The sequence below is a fragment of the Diabrotica virgifera genome, chromosome 3, assembly GCF_917563875.1.
Source record: "Diabrotica virgifera virgifera chromosome 3, PGI_DIABVI_V3a".
Lineage (NCBI taxonomy): Eukaryota > Metazoa > Arthropoda > Insecta > Coleoptera > Chrysomelidae > Diabrotica > Diabrotica virgifera.
The window spans coordinates 9,544,250-9,566,664 of record NC_065445.1 but is presented as its reverse complement, the minus strand read 5'-3'; the positions used below and the strand labels follow the sequence as shown (position 1 = coordinate 9,566,664).

Below are 22,415 nucleotides of genomic sequence, written 5' to 3'. Positions count from 1 at the left end.
ATAATTAATATTGTAGATACCGATAATAAAAAAAATCTTATCTGTGTCGAGGTTTTTAAATGTAAATTCTTAAATCTGTCACCGATAATTAACTGATTAGCTTGAAAACATTGAAACCTTTTAAGTTTTAGCAGTAAGATAAGAGATTAAAGAAAATCGATTGGTTTGCGTTAGATTTTATGGTTCCACCCTCGTAGGTCGAGGAACTTTGTAAACTTTTACGAGGTGCCATCTTTTATCATATCAGTTATCGATTTTACGAGTGTTGTTCCGAAAATCCTTAGCAAAGAGACCACAGAGTTGTTGTTTTTACATTCCAAACTTATTTTGGATAGTGACAAAAAACATTTAGTCGACATTGTTAGCTATTATGGTAGGGGAGCCCAAGCGGGGATTTTTGCAGTAACTCAGTAAGTCAGATTATCATTTGGGGAAAACCCTTGTACCCTGTAGATGTATTGTACCCTCGGAGATCCGTGGAAAAAATTTACACCCAAAATTACAAAGTTCAGTTTGGCAACACTGTGTAAATGTTGATAGTAACATATCCTTTTTAAGATAAACACAACTGTAATTTAGTCCAAATAAATTAATATATTTTTTTGCCAACAAAAATGAGATTTTTCAACCAAATAATGTTTCAAATATGATGTGCAAAATAATTTTTAATTGGGTTCTGCTAATGGGCTTCCTCTTTTTGTCATTAAAGTAAAAAAAATTTCAAGTTTCACTCATTAAATCATTATTGTTCCGTTATCGTCTTAATTATTTTAACTGTACTAATATCCGCCGAGTAATTCTGAATGATTAATAGGTTGTTAAAACATTTTATCTGTAGCGGCTTCTGGAATATCTTAAAAATATCGAATTTCAATGATAAAATGCACATATCCCACCGATCTTCGCTTCGACCATACCTCTACCATATATTGGCTCTAAACACAGGGGAGTTCGTTAAGGGGGGACCGAAAAAAAATATATCCTTAGAAAAACTCGAAATCGTCAGATTAAGATAAGGTAAGTTAAGTACATGTAAAACAGTGTATATTTAAATATTTAAAAAATCTGACGATTTTGGCGGGGCGTAAGAAAATGGGTGAGTCAGAAAGTTTCACAAGAAAAAAGCGAATATTTCACGAAATGAACGATAGATCTAAAAACTAAAAAATACGTGCTTAATATTTGTCAAAAGTCTATCGAATGATACCAAACACGACTGCCCACGGAGAGGGGTGGGGGCTAAATTTAAAATTTTAAATACGAATCCCGCGATATTTCGCGAAATGAACATCAGATCGAAAACTGAAAAATACACTTATTCAATATGTTTGAAAAATCTATCGAATGGCACCAAACACGACCCCCCACGGATGTGGGGTGGGGGGTTACTTTAAAATTTTAAATAGGAGCCCCTATTTTTTTATTGCAGATTCGGATTCCTTACGTAAAAATAAGTAACTTTTATTTGAAACATTTTTTCGAATTGTGGATATATGGCGCTATAATCGGAAAAAACTATTGTTGGAAATGGAAAATTAAATTAAAAATGGAAAGTCCCCACTAAAATGGAAAACTTTACTTAACTTTTTTTGGTTTTAAGACCTACTCTTCACAACCCAATAGGTCCCCAAAGCGCTCGAGTGACTGCGCATTTACCATACTTTCCTCCCCTACTATTAATATTCAAAATTTTTAATTTATATTTTTCAAAAATATTTATTAGTTTTCTCAGGATTCGAAAAAAATGAATGCGTTTAAAAGGAATTCGACCGAAATTTTGCGACTACGCACTCAAATAAGATTAAATTATTATACATTTTTGTAATCAGTATTTCAAGAGCTTTTAAATGAGGTGTCACATGAGGTATTTTCCCATTTAAAAAATCAAAGTTATGCCTGTCACCTGAAGAGGGATCGCGTAAAGTTCGAAACATTGATACTATAATATATTATGATTATTTTAAAAATCGACCAGTTCGAGCGTTTTGCTTACGTGCTTATTCCAGCGCACTGTATAATACGCTGTTGAATAACTTGGTATTTTTAAAGTTTGGCTCATAAGATTAATTAATCGGTACTCATCGTAAGATTTAGGATTACTTTTCTTGGGTAAGGGTAAAAAGATATATTTTAACCATTCATCGTGATATATTTTTAAACGCTTTTATTTAGTTCAATAGTTTGCGTCAAATCTTTAGACGTTAATTTGACTGCCTTTTCTTCAATGCAAATGAATGAAAATTTGCAGACATATGCATTCGCGGGAACAATACACGAATGGTCAATAAAAATGTTTTTTTCATGTTTATTAATTGTTTCAATAAAAAAAAACGATTTTAATGGAAAACGCTTAAATTCTCTTGTTTTTTTACAATGTAAAAACTTAAAACTTTTACGGATTGTATAGCTAATGATATGAACAATACATAATTTCACTTTTTACGTTAATTGTTTACGTTATGCTTCATGAATAAACAATAAAGTTCCAAATTTTTTGCCGATTCCGACTACTTTTCATGTTAGTACATCATATGTTTTATACATATATTTTAATAAACATGACGATATATTTTAATGTTTGAAAAGTGTAAGACTAAAAAGTAAAAAATAAAAAAATATGAAAAAAAATTTTTAAGAAACGCTTTTCTTTAATTACGAGTGACTAAAATTAAAAATATTATAAAAAAATCAACTAAAAAGCAAAAAATAAAAAAAAATGAAAAAATCTAACACATTCGTTAAAGAAAAGCGTGGGGCGAAAACCGTTTATTCGATGAACACGCGCCACGCTTTTCTTTGACGGATGTGTTAGATTTTTTCATTTTTTTTTATTTTTTGCTTTTTAGTTGATTTTTTTATAATATTTTTAATTTTAGTCACTCGTAACTAAAGAAAAGCGTTTCTTAAAATTTTTTTTTCAGATTTTTTTATATTAAATAATTTAGTTGGACACTCGATATTTTTTATCATTCGGTATTTTTAATATTTTTGCAGAAATTTCATCGGGGCCTGGCGGTTTTTATTTCTTCCCCATTATCTGCAAATAAGTCCTTGATATATTGCTCCCAAGTTTGTTGGTTTTCTTTTTCTGATAATTGGAGATCTCCAATAGAGTTTCGTATAACATGTGGTATTCTTTTCAGTGTATTACCTACCTGTAATTTCTTTCAGTCTCTTATGTAGGTTATATCTATGTGTGTCGTGTTTCATATTAAATTCTTCTATTTCTCTGCAATTTTCTTCCATCCAGTGTTCTTTAGCTTCCTTGATCTGCGTTTCTACTAGTTTCTTCATTTGCTTGTATTTTTCTTTATTTCTATTTTTGTATTTTCGTTTTTCTTCTATGAGGTTTATAATATGTTGTGTCATCCAGTCATAATGGGTAGGATACTACAAAAATTAACAAAGAAAGGAATAACGGCAATATTACAAATTTTTAATGCAATAATAAGATTAAATTATTTTCCGCAACAACTGAAAATGGCAGTTATAATTATGATCCCAAAACCAGGAAAAAACTAGAGGAATTAACATCATATAGGCCAATAAGTTTACTGCCTGTGCTTTCCAAAGTGCTGGAAAAATTAATAATGAAAAGCATCAAGCCAATACTAGATAGCAAAAATCTCATACCAGAATATCAGTTTGGGTTTAGACAAGAACATGGAACCATAGAGCAATTCCATAGATTAGTAAAACATATCAGCAACGACTTTGAAAATAAGCGATATTGCTCAGCAGCGTTTCTTGACATAAGCCAAGCGTTCGATAAAGTCTGGCACAAAGGTCTACTCTATAAACTAAAAAACCTATTGCCTCATCCATATTATGGACTTCTAAAGTCTTACTTATCTGACAGATTCTATTCAGTTAAATACCATTCAGAATATTCAGAATTATACCAAATAAAATCAGGAGTACCGCAAGTCAGCGTGTTAGGACCAATGTTGTACCAGCTTTTTACTGCAGATCTACCAACTTCAAGAACTACAATAACAGCAACTTTCGCAGATGACACTGCAATACTCGCCTCACATCATGATCCAGTAACTGCCTCAAGAAACTTACAAGCCAGCCTTAATAATATCCATGCATCGTTAAAAAAATGGAAAATTCGAGATAATGAGACCAAATCAATCCATGTTACCTTTACACTAAGAAGAGGTATATGTCCAGCAGTGTTATTAAATAATCAAATGATTACTCAGAGAAAAGAAGTCAAATATTTAGGTTTACATCTTGACAGAAGATTAACATGGAGAACACATATATTTACAAAACGAAAATAATTGGGTCTCAAACTAAGACAACTTTACTGGCTTATTGGCAGGAAATCACAATTAAATCTCACAAATAAGATCTTAATATATAAAGCCGTACTGAAACCAATATAGACGTATGGAATTCAATTATGGGGTTCTGCTAGCAATTCAAACCTAGAAATTCTACAAAGATTCCAGAACAAAGTTCTTCGAATTATAACCAATGCTCCGTGGTATGTTTCGAACAACATAATAGAAAAAGACCTCCAAGTTCAATCCATAAAAACTGAAGTCACAAAGTACAGTGAAAAATACAAAAACAAAACTAGTGCTCACTCTAATGCTGGTGCAACTGCTTCAATTTTTTGTTGTTGACATTTTTCACCCTCAAGCTTTGACACATTTAGTCTCTGATTTTTATTTTTTTTTCTGTTGTTTTCTCAGTTTAATGTTAACGTTGGCAAGAAGTAGATTGTGGTCAGTGTCTGCATCAGCACTAGGATATGTTTTAACGCTTTTAATCCGGCGTGTATTGTAAAGATAAAAACAACTGCAAACTGCATTAACTGTAGAACCCCGTATGGCAGTAATAGTAAACAATCCCAACTTTATTTTTAAACTTCATCAAGTACGTCAACCTCTATGAGCCATAAATTCCCTTTATTGCGTCCCAATAATAAAAATAAACCCGATTGATATTTTTAAACAACATCGCGAAAAAAACAATATCGTCCGAAAATAGTTTTATTTCTTTTCGTGTAGCCGATTCCTTGGCAATTTTTTTGAGATTCGTGAGAAACTCCACCCCCGCTCCTGGTACGTCAAGAAAATCGGGAATGCCGGGATGCTCCTTACGGACACGCGGGTCTTCTGAATTTCTGAATCTGTTCAGTTCGATTGGTGTTGTGGTAGAGACAGGAAGAGCAAGGTAAGTGGGGGATTCAGTTTAATTTAGTTGATCTTAAGCAATTAATTTTTTTAATGAATGGGGAAAGAAAAGTATTTTTGAAGTACATATTATGTAAATTTTTTAAATTTCCTAGCTGAGCTCTTTCGACTTACAAAGTCATCTTAAGAGATATGGTCAAAAGTTTAAATAACCACTATGAAGAAGGATCCAATTTTTTTAACTGAAAAAATTCCTTATGCAGTTTTAAAAATTGGATCGGAATTTGTTTTTTTTTTATTATTTCAATTCAAAAAATGGGATCCCTTTTTATAGTGGTATGTACTTTTAAACATTTGACCATAGCTCTGAAGATTGCTTTGTAAACCGAAAGCGTTCAGCTACTAAATTAAAAAAATGTACACATCAAAAATACTTTTTTTCCCGTTCGTTCAGTTTAAATAATCATTTATTTGTTTAAAGTTTAAGTTATTTCGCTATCATTTTACTATCCGTCATTATTTTCCAGTTTTTCTGTTTATTGCTATAATTCAATCAATTTGTTTTTTGACTAGGAAAGTTTAAGGGTAGTTCTGATTTCTCTCATTATATATGTATTTTGGACTGCTGATTCCGAATATGAGGTTTGAGGACAAAATTTCGTGACGGAGCATTGAGTAAATAGCGAAAATAGCGAAAAATTTCTGCTTTTTACCGCTTTTTTGCTTAAATCTCGAAAACTATTAACTTTTAGTAAATGGTGCGTTAACAGAAATTAAAGTACTTAAACTTCGCTACAAATATCACTACTTATTTTTTTTTCAGACGAACCTTTCGGTTTAAAGTGCAAGTTGAAAATTGCCAATTTTTAACGGTCTCTGCAAAACCCACTGTTTACATTTCAAATCATTATTTTTTATTAGAATGCTGTCATTTGATAAATTTACATTCTCTATCCTGTGGAGAATGCTGATATCCTAATTATCACCACAGCTGTTGAGATGGCACCGTCAAATGAACATGAGAGAGTGGTGGGGGAAGATATCGACCTTCTGGTCATTTTGATTGTCCTGTGTAGTTCTAACACAAAAAATGTATTTTTTCTGAAACCCGGAAAAGGAAAGGTTTCGCAAAGCTTCTACAGCCCTCATCTGGCTGCTGAAAAAATCCTAATGGACCATATCTTATTCCTACATGCGATGAGTGATTGTGATACTACTTCTACATTGTTTAAACAGAGGAAACTGAAATTTCCTGGATTCCAAGTCCTGCAGAAAACACAGACTGACTTGCAACCACCCATTGAGTTGAGGCTTTTAAAGACCCTAATGCACATCAGGATGAGGTTGCCACAGCAGAAAACATGTTTCTCATGGCTCTATATGGAAAAAAAGAGACCAATCTGAACGATTTGATATACAGACAATCCGTATCTTCATCATACAAAAATAAAACCAACATTCTCTCATTGTCCACTAGCGAATCTGCTGCACGAGAACTGTAGGAATAAGATATGGTCCATTAGGATTTTTTCAGCAGCCAGATGAGGGTTGTGGAAGCTTTGCGAAACCTTTGCGAACCCTTTCCCTTTTTCAGAAAAAATACATTTTTGGTGTTAGGACTACACAGGCCAATCAAAATGACCAGAAGGTCGATATCTTTCCCCGCCACTCTCACATGTTCATTTGACGGTGCCATCTCAACAGCTGTTGTGATAATTAGGATATCAGCATCCTCCACAGGATAGAGGATGTAAATTTATCAAATGACAGCATTCTAATAAAAATAATGATTTGAAATGTAAACAGTGGGTTTTGCAGAGACCGTTAAAAATTGGCAATTTTCAACTTGCACTTTAAACCTAAAGGTTCGTCTGAAAAAAAAATAAGTAGTGATATTTGTAGAGAATTTTAAGTACTTTAATTTCTGTCAACACACCATTTACTTAAAGTTTTTTTCCTCGTAATACGAGAGATGTCGCTAGATTGCGTCTCAAAAGGTGGGTTCATTGCATCGCGATGGTTTGCCTTAAAAGAGGCAGAATGTTTATATTCCCTTCAGAGTTGTGACTGCATAAACTTCACTGATGATGCATAAGGATGCTGAAATAGTTGCTATATGGAGATGGTAGTCCAACCCTGAATCGAATATAAACAAAACCTGCTTTGAACCCTTTTTTATCTTTTTCATTTTACTCAGTTTTTGAGTATTTAGAAACTGTCTTTCGGTCCTTTTCCTAGACGAAGAGAAGGTAAATGCGTGGCCTAAGTGTCCTCTATTTGCTTTCTCCTATTTTCGTCGTCTCTACGTGATTGTATATTGTAAAATCCGGAGATATGGGATGCAGCCAGAAAGCAGTTTATTAACGAAAAGTCTTAGATTTAAAATATTGTTTATTATATTTTTATTTCAATTATTCTAATTGTTTAAAAAGTAGTAAACTTTGTATCTGGGGATTTTCGTTGTTTTCCTCGTAATACGAGAGATGTCGCTAGATTGCGTCTCAAAAGGTGGGTTCATTGCATCGCGATGGTTTGCCTTAAAAGAGGCAGAATGTTTATATTCCCTTCAGAGTTGTGACTGCATAAACTTCACTGATGATGCATAAGGATGCTGAAATAGTTGCTATATGAAGATGGTAGTCTAACTCTAAATCGAATATAAACAAAACCTGCCTTGAACCCTTTTTTATCTTTTTCATTTTACTCAGTTTTTGAGTATTTAGAAACTGTCTTTCGGTCCTTTTTCTAGACGAAGAGAAGGTAAATGAGTGGCCTAAGTGTCCTCTATTTGCTTTCTCCTATTTTCGTCGTCTCTACGTGATTATATATTGTAAAATCCGGAGATATGGGATGCAGCCAGAAAGCAGTTTATTAACGAAAAGTCTTAGATTTAAAATATTGTTTATTATATTTTTATTTCAATTATTCTAATTGTTTAAAAAGTAGTAAACTTTGTATCTGGGGCTTTTCGTTGTTTTCCTCGTAATACGAGAGATGTTGCTAGATTGCGTCTCAAAAGGTGGGTTCATTGCATCGCGATGGTTTGCCTTAAAAGAGGCAGAATGTTTGTATTCCCTTCAGAGTTGTGACTGCATAAACTTCACTGATGATGCATAAGGATGCTGAAATAGTTGCTATATGGAGATGGTAGTCCAACCCTGAATCGAATATAAACAAAACCTGCCTTGAACCCTTTTTTATCTTTTTCATTTTACTCAGTTTTTGAGTATTTAGAAACTGTCTTTCGGTCCTTTTTCTAGACGAAGAGAAGGTAAATGAGTGGCCTAAGTGTCCTCTATTTGCTTTCTCCTATTTTCGTCGTCTCTACGTGATTATATATTGTAAAATCCGGAGATATGGGATGCAGCCAGAAAGCAGTTTATTAACGAAAAGTCTTAGATTTAAAATATTGTTTATTATATTTTTATTTCAATTATTCTAATTGTTTAAAAAGTAGTAAACTTTGTATCTGGGGCTTTTCGTTGTTTTCCTCGTAATACGAGAGATGTTGCTAGATTGCGTCTCAAAAGGTGGGTTCATTGCATCGCGATGGTTTGCCTTAAAAGAGGCAGAATGATTGTATTCCCTTCAGAGTTGTGACTGCATAAACTTCACTGATGATGCATAAGGATGCTGAAATAGTTGCTATATGGAGATGGTAGTCCAACCCTGAATCGAATATAAACAAAACCTGCCTTGAACCCTTTTTTATCTTTTTCATTTTACTCAGTTTTTGAGTATTTAGAAACTGTCTTTCGGTCCTTTTCCTAGACGAAGAGAAGGTAAATGCGTGGCCTAAGTGTCCTCTATTTGCTTTCTCCTATTTTCGTCGTCTCTACGTGATTATATATTGTAAAATCCGGAGATATGGGATGCAGCCAGAAAGCAGTTTATTAACGAAAAGTCTTAGATTTAAAATATTGTTTATTATATTTTTATTTCAATTATTCTAATTGTTTAAAAAGTAGTAAACTTTGTATCTGGGGCTTTTCGTTGTTTTCCTCGTAATACGAGAGATGTCGCTAGATTGCGTCTCAAAAGGTGGGTTCATTACATCGCGATGGTTTGCCTTAAAAGAGGCAGAATGTTTATATTCCCTTCAGAGTTGTGACTGCATAAACTTCACTGATGATGCATAAGGATGCTGAAATAGTTGCTATATGGAGATGGTAGTCCAACTCTGAATCGAATATAAACAAAACCTGTCTGGAACCCTTTTTTATCTTAAAGTTAACAGTTTTTGAGATTTAAGCAAAAAAGCGGGAAAAAGCAGACATTTTTCGCTTTTTTCGTGATTTACTCAATGATCGGTCACGAAATTTTGTCCGCAAACCTCATATTCGGATTCGGCAGCCCAAAATACATATATAATGAAAGAAATCAGAACTACCCCAAAACTTTCCCACTAGGGGGCTCGTAGAGTACAAATTGACTGAATTACTAGACATAGGTTTGCTCTAATGTTTTTGCTCGTATCGCGAGGAATCGTTTAAATAATCTTGGTATTTACCAATATAGTAATTTCCAATGTAATTCTTCTTTGGTATTGACTCTTCTGGACGTATCTATTTATTGTACCTGATTCTATTCACTTTTGGACATATTAGTTACTGCTGTTAGAGCCGCTTCTTTGATTTTTCTCTTTTTACCATCTGTTTCTTTCAGAACTATACTTGAATCTTTCCACTGAACTCGTATGTTTATTATCCCATGTGTGTTTACGTATTTGAGGTCTATCAAAATCTCTATTTTTTTTAATATTAGATTGATGTTTACTTATTCTAACGTTTAATGATCTTGATGTTTCACCTAAATAAAAATTTTCGCATTCATAAGGTATTTTATAAATGAATTTTTTTGTTATTTCTTGTTCATTGTTAGTTTTAGGTCCTTTGCTGTCATCATTACATGTTGTATTTTTAAAGAAAATATCACATTCTATTATTTGAATAAACTATCTTCAAATAAAGTCCCAGGAACGCAACTCATAAATACTGAAAATCTTATTTTGAAGTTATCTTTTTATAAAAAATAAAAAACAAACAAACAAAAAGCAACAAGTTATCATCATTCTCTTTGCCTTATCCATTAGCGGGGTCGGCTTCCCTAATTGCATTTCTCCACACAATTCTATCTTGGGTCATATCAATGTTAATCCCCTTTACCAACATGTCCTGCCTTATCGTCTCCCCCCAGGTCTTCTTTGGTCTTCCTCTCCTACTCCTTCCAGGAATCTGCACTTCAGCTATTCTTCGTATTGGGTGAGTAACGTCTCGACGTTGAACATGACCAAACCATCTCAACCTATGCTCTCTTATTTTGGCATCAATTGGTGCCACACCTAGACTTCCCCTAATATACCTACTCATTTCTAATTTTATCCTTCTTTGTCACTCCACTCATCCATTTAAGCATTCTCATTTCCGCCACTCTTTCTTCTTCACTGCCCAACATTCAGTTCAAGTAAAAGTTCAGTTGCCTTCAAAAAGCAACAAGTAAAAATATTAAATAATAAAAAAACAAAAAAAAAACAATAAATTATTAATAAAATATTATAAAACAAAAAATCGTAATAAAATGAATAGAACTAAATAAAAATTATTGTATGTATTCCAATATACCCTGTATTATAATGTAAGCTTTACCAATGCCATTAACTTATTTAGGTATTGTACTTTAAAATGTATAATAATGTCTGACTTTTCATATCTGTTGGTGTGCACACCCAGAAAACAATATTCTTCTTCTTGTGCCACTCCTATCGGTGATTGGAAATAATCAAGGCTATCCTGGCCTTGTTTACAGCTGACCTGAAGAGTTCATTAGTGGTGCCGCCAAACCACCCTCTTAAATTCCGCAACCATGACATTTTTCAACGGTCTTTATTCCGTTTTCCTTCTATTTTTTCTTGCATTATATTTTGAAGTAATGCGTATTTAAGTCCTCTCATCAGGTGACCCGAATATGCGAGTTTTCTTCGTTTTATCGTTAACAATAGAAACAGAAAACAATAGGAAAGTCAAACAATAAAGGTTGCACGTAATTTTTCCCTTGTTGCTATATTCTAAATTTGAAAAAATATACAGGGTGAGGCAAATAAAGGGCCTATCAGAAATATCTCGAGAACTAAAGGCAACAGAATCATGAAAATTGGAATAAACGGGTTTTGAACAATGATCTATTAAATGAAAATATTTTCATCTCTTTGCAACTTCCGGTTATAACTTCGTTTTTTTTTAATGGGACACCCTGTATATTTTTACATTTTTGGATTCTCTCCGATGTCTTCTTTCTTAAAATATGAGGTTTTGTAATATTATACAGGGTATTTTAAAAGATAATTACGTTTTTTTATTAATTTCGTAGCAAAATTAACACCCTGTAGAATTGTAGTAGTGTGATATCTAAAACTCTACTTACGTTCAAATGATTTTTAATATACTCTACTATTGTTAAGAATCATTAGTATAGCTAAATTTTTAATTTTAGTATACAGGGTTGGTCGAAACTCGGAATGAGTATTTTCTGAGTTTTTTTAAATGGAACACCCTGTATTTTAGTATTGTAATGAAATGATATTTTATGGTACTTTTTTATTTCTTAAGCATTCCCTATACCTAACTGCTTTAATTTGTGCTTAATTGTTAATCGCACCAACAATCTTAAGTACGTAGGTATTTTGATAGCCATTATTGGTAATTTTAAGGACCAGTCTCGATTAATATGTATTTATTTCTGAAAAATTATTTGGGATTGAGTATGTTCACGGCCAACCTAATAAAATTTTACGTATTTTTTGTTGCAATTAATGTTTAGCTTGAATCACCAATAACTCACAAATTAAAGCAGTCAGGTATAGGAAATGCTTAAGAAATAAAAAAGTACTATAAAATATCATTTCACTACAATACAAAAATACAGGGTGTTCTATTTAAGAAAACTCTGAAAATATTCATTCCGAGTTTCGACCAACCCTGTATACTAAAATTAAAAATTTAGCCATACTAATGATCCTTAACAATAGTAGAGTATATTAAAAATCATTTGGACGTAAGTAGAGTTTTAGATGTCACACTACTACAATTCTACAGGGTGCTAATTTTGCTATGAAATTAATAAAAAAACGTAATTATCTTTTAAAATACCCTGTATAATATTACAAAACCTCATATTTTAAGAAAGAAGACATCGAAGAGAATCCAAAAATGTAAAAATATACAATCCTATTTAAAAAAGCGAAGGTATAAGCAACTTCCGGTATAACCGGAAGTTGCAAAGAGATGAAAACATTTTCATCTAATAGATCATCCTTGAAAACCCCTTTATTCCAATTTTCATGATTCCGTTGCCTTTAGTTCTCGAGATATTTCTAATAGGCCAGTTATTTGCCTCACCCTATATAGGGAATAATCAGATATTTTGACGTGTCATGTCTATTATAGCGAGAATTTCATTGGCTAGAGTTAGTGACGAGTTTATATGACGTCATTATTACATTTGGTGAGATTGGATGTGGTCAGTTACATGTCTGTCAGTTACCAATATGACATGAAATACAGGTGTATGTATGTCATAATAAGGGAGGAATACCAAGGGAGGAAAGTGCCATTTTTCCTCCCGAGAAAGAAGTTTACTGCGTAGCGGAAGATAGTAATCATTCGAGGGAGGAAAAGGCACTTTACTTCCATGTTATACATATGATTTTTCCACCTTCCTCAAATATCAAGTAATTTTTTCATTTTTAAATAGTTTATTTATGTAACTAACTGACAAAATTTATTAGAGAACTAAAACTAACAAGTAGGTACAGTATAACTGTCAACTGTCAAATATAAGTCAAATTATTAATGTAAACATTGTTAAATCAAAATAACAATTTACTGTTTTTACCATTCTGCAAAATACAGGGTGCTCTATAAATAAACGTTAAAATGTATAGATACTTACGTAATAGATAAGTATAGGGCGTCAATAAGTTATTTCATTAATGACATACCATGACGTCACTTTTACTTTTCCTCCCTAGGGAGGAAAAGTACGACTTTGCTCCCTACAATCAGGTCAGGAAAAGTATACTTTCGGTAGAGGTAGGTGGAATAGCTATTTGTATAACAAAGGAGGAAAGTGCTACTTTTTCTCCCGAGAATGAAGTTTACTGCCCGACGCGTAGCGGAGGGCAGTAATCATTCAAGGGAGGAAAAGGCACTTTACTCCCATGTTATACATATGGTTTTTCCACCTTCCTCAAATAACAAGTCATTTTTTATTTTTACTTGATTTATTTATGTATCTAACCAACAAAATTTATTAGAATTAAAACTAACAAGTAGGTACAATATAACTGTCAACTGTCAAATATAAGTCAAATTATTAATGTAAACATTGTTAAATCAGAATAACAATTTACTGTTTTTTACCATTCTGCAAAATACAGTGTTTTTAAATAAACGTTAAAATGTATAGATACTTACGTAATAGAAAATAGATATTGTACAGGGCGTCAATAAGTTATATTTCATGAATGAAATACCATGACGTCACTTTTACTTTTCCTCCCTAGGGAGGAAAAATATTTTCCTCCCTAGGGAGGAAAAGTACAACTTTGCTCCCTACAATCAGGTCAGGAAAAGTATACTTTCGGTAGAGGTAGGTGGAAACATATTATATCTTGCTTGGTCGATCCTTGGTCCGGTCCTCTTAAACTCCCTCTCATAGTTTATTTATAAACATCTTAATTACCGTTACGCTCTTTTACTGTTTATTCATGTTTATCCTCGAAAATTATGTGCTCGGATAAGGTCCAAGAATAATATTCGCGTTTCCTGGACATCATTTCATAAGTTATTATTAAAAATAAACACCGATGTCAAAACATGTGGAAAAATTATAAGAAATTAAACATAAGTTTGGAAATTTAATGCAATAATAAGTGTCTATAAATAAATACCATTAAATAAATAAATCCAAAATTGTTACGATCAAAGGAAGGACGTGTTCCTATGCTTTTTAGATTACTAAAAAGCGTTTGATCCTGTTAACACTACTAGTTAATGCAGATCTTCAAGAAACTTGAAGAATAGACCAAAAACACATAAGATGCATTGAAAACTTGTAGTGGTATCAAACAGCACAATTAAAAATAGACAATTCTATATCCAAACCCATACATATAAAAAAGGATGTTCGACAGGGACGTGTGCTTTCCCCTCTTTTATTTAACATTTATTCGGAAGCAATATTTCAAGAGTCCTTGGATGCAGAGATGGGAATCAAAGTGAATGGAGTATTGATCAACAACATACGATATGCTGATGATTGTGTCTTAATGTGTGACAACAAAGTCGATTTTGAACAACTTCTCACTATAATGGGAGAATAACGTAAGTTAATGGGATTAGAGATTAATACCAAATAGACCAAATTCATGATCATCTCCAAAAACTTGGATGCACTTGAAAACTCCACCATAATACTGAATACCAAGTCCATTGAAAGAGTGAGCAAATTTAAATACCTGGAAAGTGTGTTGCTGAAGACTGGGCATCGGACAGGGAAGTAAAATGTCGCATTAAGCAAGCTCGACAAGCTTTCGTAAAATTTAGGAAGGTCCTGACCTGTTCAGAGTTCGATCTCTAACTGAGACTAAGGTTTAGGGGAGAGTCGGCTATTGGTGCGCACTTAAGGCAAATTCAGGATATTTCCCAAACTTGAAACATTTCCGTTTCAAAATTTTTTGAAGATATACTTCAAAGGCTTAGGTATATTAGTAGGGACCGCGCTTAATGAATGGTTGAACAGTAGAAGAGTGAGAGGCGAATTTTCCAATTTGTGTAATGCGCACAAATACCCGACCTATTCGGCTAATGGTGCGCATATGTCGGATAATTGTGCGCAATAATAGAACTTACAAATTAATAACCTTGGAAAATGTAGCTTATTGAACATAAATACTAAAGGAACAAAAAAATACACGGAAAAGGATAAGAAACCAAGTTACAGATATCTAAAAAAAATCTAAGTAGGTATTGCAGAAGTCACAAATATTATATCATTCTTGACTATCCTGTCGTATACACATGGCATGAGACCACTGACAATATATCGAACACTTGCACCATACCTCGTCTTCTTTGCTACCATCACCACAATACATAGAATTCATTTTGATCTGACACGAGATCTTCCAACTCATCATTATGGCACAGTTCACTTTCTGAAAAAACTTCGGGGCTGTTGTGCCCAAAAATTTTCCTTTTTGCACCTTTTTTCAATTTCGTGGTTTTCTCTTTGCCCCTTTCTCTACTTTGAAGGCTGTTTAACGCTTGTTTACGTTTTATGACGCAGTCACAAAACGTAAAAAATACCTTTAGATACCTTGCCGGCTAATGGTGCGCAATGCGCACCATTAGACAACGTTACACTTCACCACATGACACAAAATTTAATAAAAACAAAAAAGAATCGAGCAAAACTAACTATATCAGAGTTTAAAATGGTAAATAAATAAAAGATATAAGTACTATTTAAAATATATTTCTGTCAAGAAAAGAAGTTATCGCTTTTTTTCTCAATCACACAAACAATATCTTACCACGCGAAAACATGTAAACGATAACTGCCAACCGGTAAATTAATCTCTCGACGTTCGTTTGTGTCGGACAGATATGGCAGTTGCTACTAGATGGCCCGACAATATAGTTTTTGCAATTTTATTAAATAGGAGATTAGAAACATTGATGCGCACAATTAGCCGACGCGCACCATTAGCCGACTCTCCCCTACTAAGTCGGAGCTTCTATATGGCGTAAAGTGCTGGACACTCAAAACGAGGGATATAAACAAATTAGAAGCCTTCGAAATGTGTCTTTATCGCCGTATCCTAAAGATGCCACGGACGGCGAAAGTCACAAATGTAGATGTCCTTAAGAGAATCAACCAAGAACGCCAACTTTTCGAAACCAACAAGAAAATGAAAACGGCATATCTGGGTCACATCATGCGAAACGAAACTGTAATGCGTAAAACATTTCTGTAATGGATTTCGAAGGAAATATTGCTGTTACAAAGTAGGTAGCGATTTAAATATAATAAAAGCTTGTCTTGCTTGTTCGGTACAACATTATATTTCCTGATGAGGATCTCTCATTGGTCATTCACCATCATTCCCAAGTATTTGAATGTTTTCACTTGCTCGGTTGGAGCATTATCTACTTGTAGTTGTACCCAGAACTTCAGCATCGACCACTATGATTTTGAGGTATCGTTCGCTAAACTCAGACACAACTGGCCAGTAGTGTTGCCCAAAATTGGTCTTCGTCTTGCAGTCTTGGTCTTGTTCTTGCGTTTTCGCAAGACCAAGACCAAGACCGCCTAATTTTAGCAAGACCAAGACTTACCGTGCAAGACTTGAGCAAGAACAAGACTAAGCCTGCGAGACTCTTGCGTCTTAGAACAGTTAGAACTGAGGGTCGTTTTAGGGAGTATATAAGTTACGGCTACATTCTTAGATACTCTATGAGAAACAAAAAAAATTGTAACAAAAATTTTGAAAATTGGACTTTACGCATTACGAACAACATACACAGCGAATCAAAATATCCATTAAAAGAACACTCGACACATTTGACATGTACTCAGAGGTCATTATTATAATGTAAAAATAATTTTTTTAGTAGATTCTTTCTCAGCAGCCGACTTCTTTGTTCTGAAGTTAATTGTCCTCGTTTTGAGAATAGTCGTCTTCTAATCATATTCATATAACACAAAATTCCTGCGTTGCGATGCCTACAGCAATATCGAATATCGTTTCCAAACTTTTTAAAAATATGTCACCTTAGCACTTATGTAAATTTACATAAATAATTTTTTTCATTATTAGTTTTCTAGGAATCTAAACACAGAAATCTTATCAGTATACATTATTATAGTAAGACTATTATGTATTGTTTCTGCTGAATGTATTATGAGGTCACTCGGCTAAACAAAATTTGCCGAAACAGCGCGGCTATTATTTATAAGTATCATAACCAGACAAAAGTATAGAGATAATGCCGGATATCGTGTAAACATAATACCGAAATATTATTTTAACGATATACACTTCTCCAAGAAATTAATGCACCACCTTAAAAGCGTGTCATTTTTAATGTCTCAAATTTCCTAAACCTGTTGTCCAATTTAAGTGATTTTTTTTAATTTCGTCTTATTCTTTATAAATATCGCAGTGATACATAATAGATATTGTTGCTAGACAGGTCAATTATTGTCAGTGTATACCGGGTGTACCAATCAAACTGTGTTTTTTCTCACTCTGTGGAATATTCTAGCAGTATGCTAACTTATTATTCTAGCATGCAATAGCACACTGAAATTAAAGCCCAACTATAGCCTCATATTTTTAACATTATGTTTTTTTATTTATTTAGTTATATTGGATAATAAAAAAGGTAGCTACTTTTTTAACTAGCCATGTTTTTCATCAATACAGAATGTTTTTAAATAAGTATGGCAAACTTTAATGGGTAACTCTGCACGAAAAAGTAATGACAGTTTGCTTAATAAACGTTTACTTTATAAATGCTTTGTTTACCAAATAGGGGGGGTTAAAATTTTTCTTACAAACTGACGATTTGTTTATTGTTTTAAAACCGGTTGAGATATGCAAATGAAATTTTGTGGGTTTTAAGAGGTAGTTTTAACTTTAGTTAGTTAGAACATAGGCAGGGCTCACTTAGATCGTGGGTTCAAACCCCACCCGGTGTCAGTTGTTTAGATATTTATTAATTTGGCTAGTCTTTACTATGGCTATGATATTCAAGCTTAAAATGTACCTCTCTGTTACTTTGTTCTAAGATATGCAATAGGCTAATGGGCAACTGCGAGACTTGCAAGACTCTTGCTGCAAGATCAAGACCAAGACCAATACGCCGGGAGCGCAATACCAAGACCAAGACCAATACCAGGTGTACTGGCGCAAGACCAAGACTGCCTAAGTCTCGTCTTGGTCTTGCATTTGTGCAACACTACTGGTCAGTGATTTTAGTAGGTAATTTTTTTTTTGTTTTTGGTCAATTTTGTCAAAATTGGGAAAATTACTAACTATTTAGTAATTATTAACTATTTAGTAATTATTTTTTTGCCAATTTGATCAAATTGGCTAAATTACTTACTAAAATCATTAGCCAGTTGTGTCTGAGTTTAGCGAACCGACTATAATAGTAAGTTTACTTATTAAGTAGGGAAGTAAGGAAGTTAAAAAAATTACATGACGCCACTACATTCTTATGGAGGAGAAAAGATAGAGGAGGAGGAGAAATAAGTTTACCTATCTGGGTTCTCTAATAATAAGTGATAATGATACATCTGAAGAAGTTAAACAAAGAATACTATTAGTGAACAAATGTTAAAAAGCATAAATTTAAGCCAAAAAGAAACAAACTATGTAGAAGCAATATACATACATAGAACACTCATCCTACCAGTGCTGACATACGGATCAAAAACATGGACCATCTCAAAAACAGACGCAAATCGTATGCTCGTCTTTGAAAGGTAGGTACTAAGAAGAATATATGAGTGCAATCTGTGAGAATAGTATTTGGAGGAGATATATAGTAAATGGTAGAGATGTAGTATCTTTCATAAAAATCGGTAGGATTAGATGGGCTGGATATGTGTCAAGAGCCTATGAAAATTACTCACCCAGACAAACCCTATTAACGGTACCAGTATGTAACGCGGTCATTGCGTTGTTGCTCCAAGGTAACTAAATCAGTCGAAGAAAAGAGTTCGCTTTTTAAGACATTTTTATTTGGAATCAAAACATACAAAAGATAAGATAATTAGCCTTAATTACTCGTTAATTTCGTTAATAAAATATATTTATAATCTACGCATCGAGCTTTCTGTTCGGGCCGATGTGACGATATTTTGTACATGAATTAATGATTTTGACGATCGCGTGAAATAGGAATTGCTTTTATTAATACGACATGAATGTATAAGGAAAGGGAAGAAAGGGAATCTCGCTCAGCTCGCCAGATGAAAAGACATATTAGGGATATACGATCACCGCTCGTATAAGGATAGGTAAAAGGATAGGTAAGAGGAAAACTGTCGGATTCGCTCAGCTCGCCAACACGACAGCGGAAAATGGTCGGGAACTACTACCTACATAAACTCACCTCTTGTACCTCGCTGTTGTTTATTATTCTTCGATCAACGCTCCAAGAATAATAATCAACTAGGCTTTTCGTTCCGACTTTTATATCGTCCGAGACGGTACAAAAACACGTTTTACTTAATTCATTGGCGTACTCTAGACGATAAAATTATATTATCGTTACAAATAGGAAATAGGAGTAGAGGTAGACCAAGAATGAGGTGGAAATATGGTGTGAACGAAGACTCGAGGAAGATCGGCGTAGCAAATTTGGAACGGTTGGTGATGAACAGAAACGATGGCGAAATATACTGGAAAAGGTCGAGGCACAGTTGGGCTATATCATCACTGATGATGATGATGAAACCATAAACATCATACTCCAGTTCTTTTGAGAAGCGTTTCAAGTGCTCGTTTTTAATTCTTCTCTCACGTTTCAATGTTTCATTTCTTGTGGCTTTGTAATATGAGTTCGACGACATTAATTTTGGCACTACACTTAATTATAATACATAGTCTAGGCTGATTATCGGAGAATATGCCATTTTTGGGAAAAGTTATTTACCAGCAATTTGTTTATGATTATATATATTAATAATATAGGTATGCAAAAATCCGCAGATAGTGTGCTACTTTTTTTTATATATATTAATAATATAGGTATGCAAAGTCCGCAGATAGTGTGCTACTTTTTTATATATATTAATAATATAGGTATGCAAAGTCCGCAGATAGTGTGCTACTTTTTTTATTAACAAAATGGCGCCTACAAAACGTGTTTTTTCAATTTTTGCTCCATAACTCCGAACATTTTAACTTTACACCAAAAACACCCTAATAAAAATTCACCGAAATTAAATTCTGCATAAAGAAATGTTTTTCCCGATCTGCTCCGATGAAAATTTTCCTCGGAAAATGCGGGTTTTCCCAACAAAATCTTTAAATTTCGAATAAAGTTTTAGATAAGTAATTATTTACCAATAATTAAATAACTCGGTGGCATAAAAGCTTTCTTGGTTTAGATTATAGTTCCAGAAGCCGGTGAAAATTAAACGAATATTTTAGCAACAATTCAATTGTTAATTAATAATTTACGGTCGCAATAATAACCAAAATAATTATGATACACTGATCAAACTTTGAAATCTTATAAAGATGAGATGCCTATTTAATAGTTTGTCGACAAAATATAAATTTTTAATTTTTTTGAATAATCTTTAAATGTTTAAAAAATAGTTATAAACAAATTAACGTTTCTCAGAAAGTTTTTATTATATTCTAATTTTAAAAAATAGGTAAAATGCGTATTTCAAAGATCTTGAAAATGAATGCTTTAAAACTTTTTTGCAACCATTTGCAAAAAATTATGAAACAGCAAAGTAAACATACGATTACTACGTTGTTTATAATTTTTTTTTAATTCTTTCAAAGCGTAAAAGTGAGTTTAAAGTACAAGCTAATTACTTACACAAAATATCGATTATTAGTTTAATGGTTATATTTTAATTAAAGATTATAAATATTTTTTTTGTAATTTATACGCGCGAAAGTAGACTAATACAGTACCGTACCTAAATTTTCACTCGAAGCGACGACCGCCGCTACGTACAGTAGTATTTGTATGCTGCGTGTCAATCGCTTCGAGTGAACATTTTAGCTCCGGCTCTGTATCAAGCCTACTTTCGCGCTAAAAATTACAAAAGAAAACATTTTTAATCTTTGATTAAAATATAACCATTGAACTAATGTTTGATATTATTTGAGAGTAATTAGTTTGTACCATAAACTCACTTTCAAGCTTTGAAACAATTAAAATAAATTATAAACAAGGAGTAATCGTATGTTTACTTTGCTGTTTCATAACTTTTTTGCAAATGGTTGAAAAAAATTTTTAAAGCATTCATTTTCAAGACGTTTGAAATACGCATTTTAAGTATTTTCTAAAATTATAATATAATAAACAATTTCTGAGAAATATTAATTTGTTTATAACTATTTTCTTAAACATTTAAAGATTATGCAAAAAAAATGAAAAATTTATATTTTGTCGACAAAATATTAAATAAGCATCACATCTTTATAATCTTTCTAAGTTTGATCAATGTCTCATGATTATTTTGGTTGTTATTGCTTTTAATTTTATAACTGTAAATTGTTAATTAACAATTGAATTGTTGCTAAAGTATTCCTTTAATTTCCACCGGCTTCTGCAGTTATAATCTAAACTAAGAAAGCTTTTATTTCACCAAGTTATTTAATTACTGATAAATAATTACTTGCCCAAAAAATTGATTTGAAAATTCGAGATTTCCCCCGAGATTCGGGAAAATCCACATTTTCCGAGGAAAATTTTCGTCGGAGCAAATCGGGAAAGCCACACCTCTATGTAGAATTAAATTGGGGTGAATTTTTATTTGAATGTTTTTGGCGTAAAGTTAAAATCTTCGGAGTTATAGAGCAATAATTGAAAAAAACACGATTTGGGGGCGCCATTTTGTTAATAAATAAAGTAGCACACTATCTGCGGACTTTGCAAACCTATATTATTAATATATAGGATCATAATATTCGATTGCAGCAATACAATTGCTGGTAAATAACCTTTCTTTGTACTTTACTAATTAGACCAGCGTATAACTATTTTTTTTCAAAATTTAAAGATTATGCAAAAAAACGAAAAATTTATATTTTTTCGATAAAATATTAAATAAGCATCTCATCTTTATAATCTTTATAAAGTTTGATCAATGTATCATGATTATTTTGGTTATTATTGCGATCGTAAATTGTTAATTAACAATTGAATTGTTGCTAAAATATTCGTTTAATTTTCACCGGCTTCTGGAATTACAATCTATACCAAGAAAGCTTTGATGTCACTAAGTTATTTAATTATTGATTAATAATTACCTACCTAAAACTTTATTTGAAAATTAGAGATTTTGTTGGGAAAACCCTCATTTTCCGAGGAAAATTTTCGTCGGAGCCAATCCGGAAAAACATATTTCTATGCAGAATTTAATTACGGTGAATTTTTATTTGAGTGTTTTTGATGTAAAGTTAAAATCTTCGGAGTTATAGAGCAATAATTGAAAAAAATACGA

General features: G+C 32.8%; 1 long non-coding RNA gene across 1 annotated transcript in view; it reads left to right on the top strand.

Annotated features, from left to right (window-relative positions):
- The first annotated feature begins 4,687 nt into the window (after positions 1 to 4,687).
- The window catches only part of LOC126881775 (uncharacterized), a 46,309-nt gene continuing 28,581 nt past the window's right edge, over positions 4,688 to 22,415 (top strand). The window contains exon 1 of the long non-coding RNA XR_007696981.1: positions 4,688 to 5,190. This is a non-coding gene — a long non-coding RNA (uncharacterized LOC126881775). The remainder of the gene's footprint in view (positions 5,191 to 22,415) is intronic.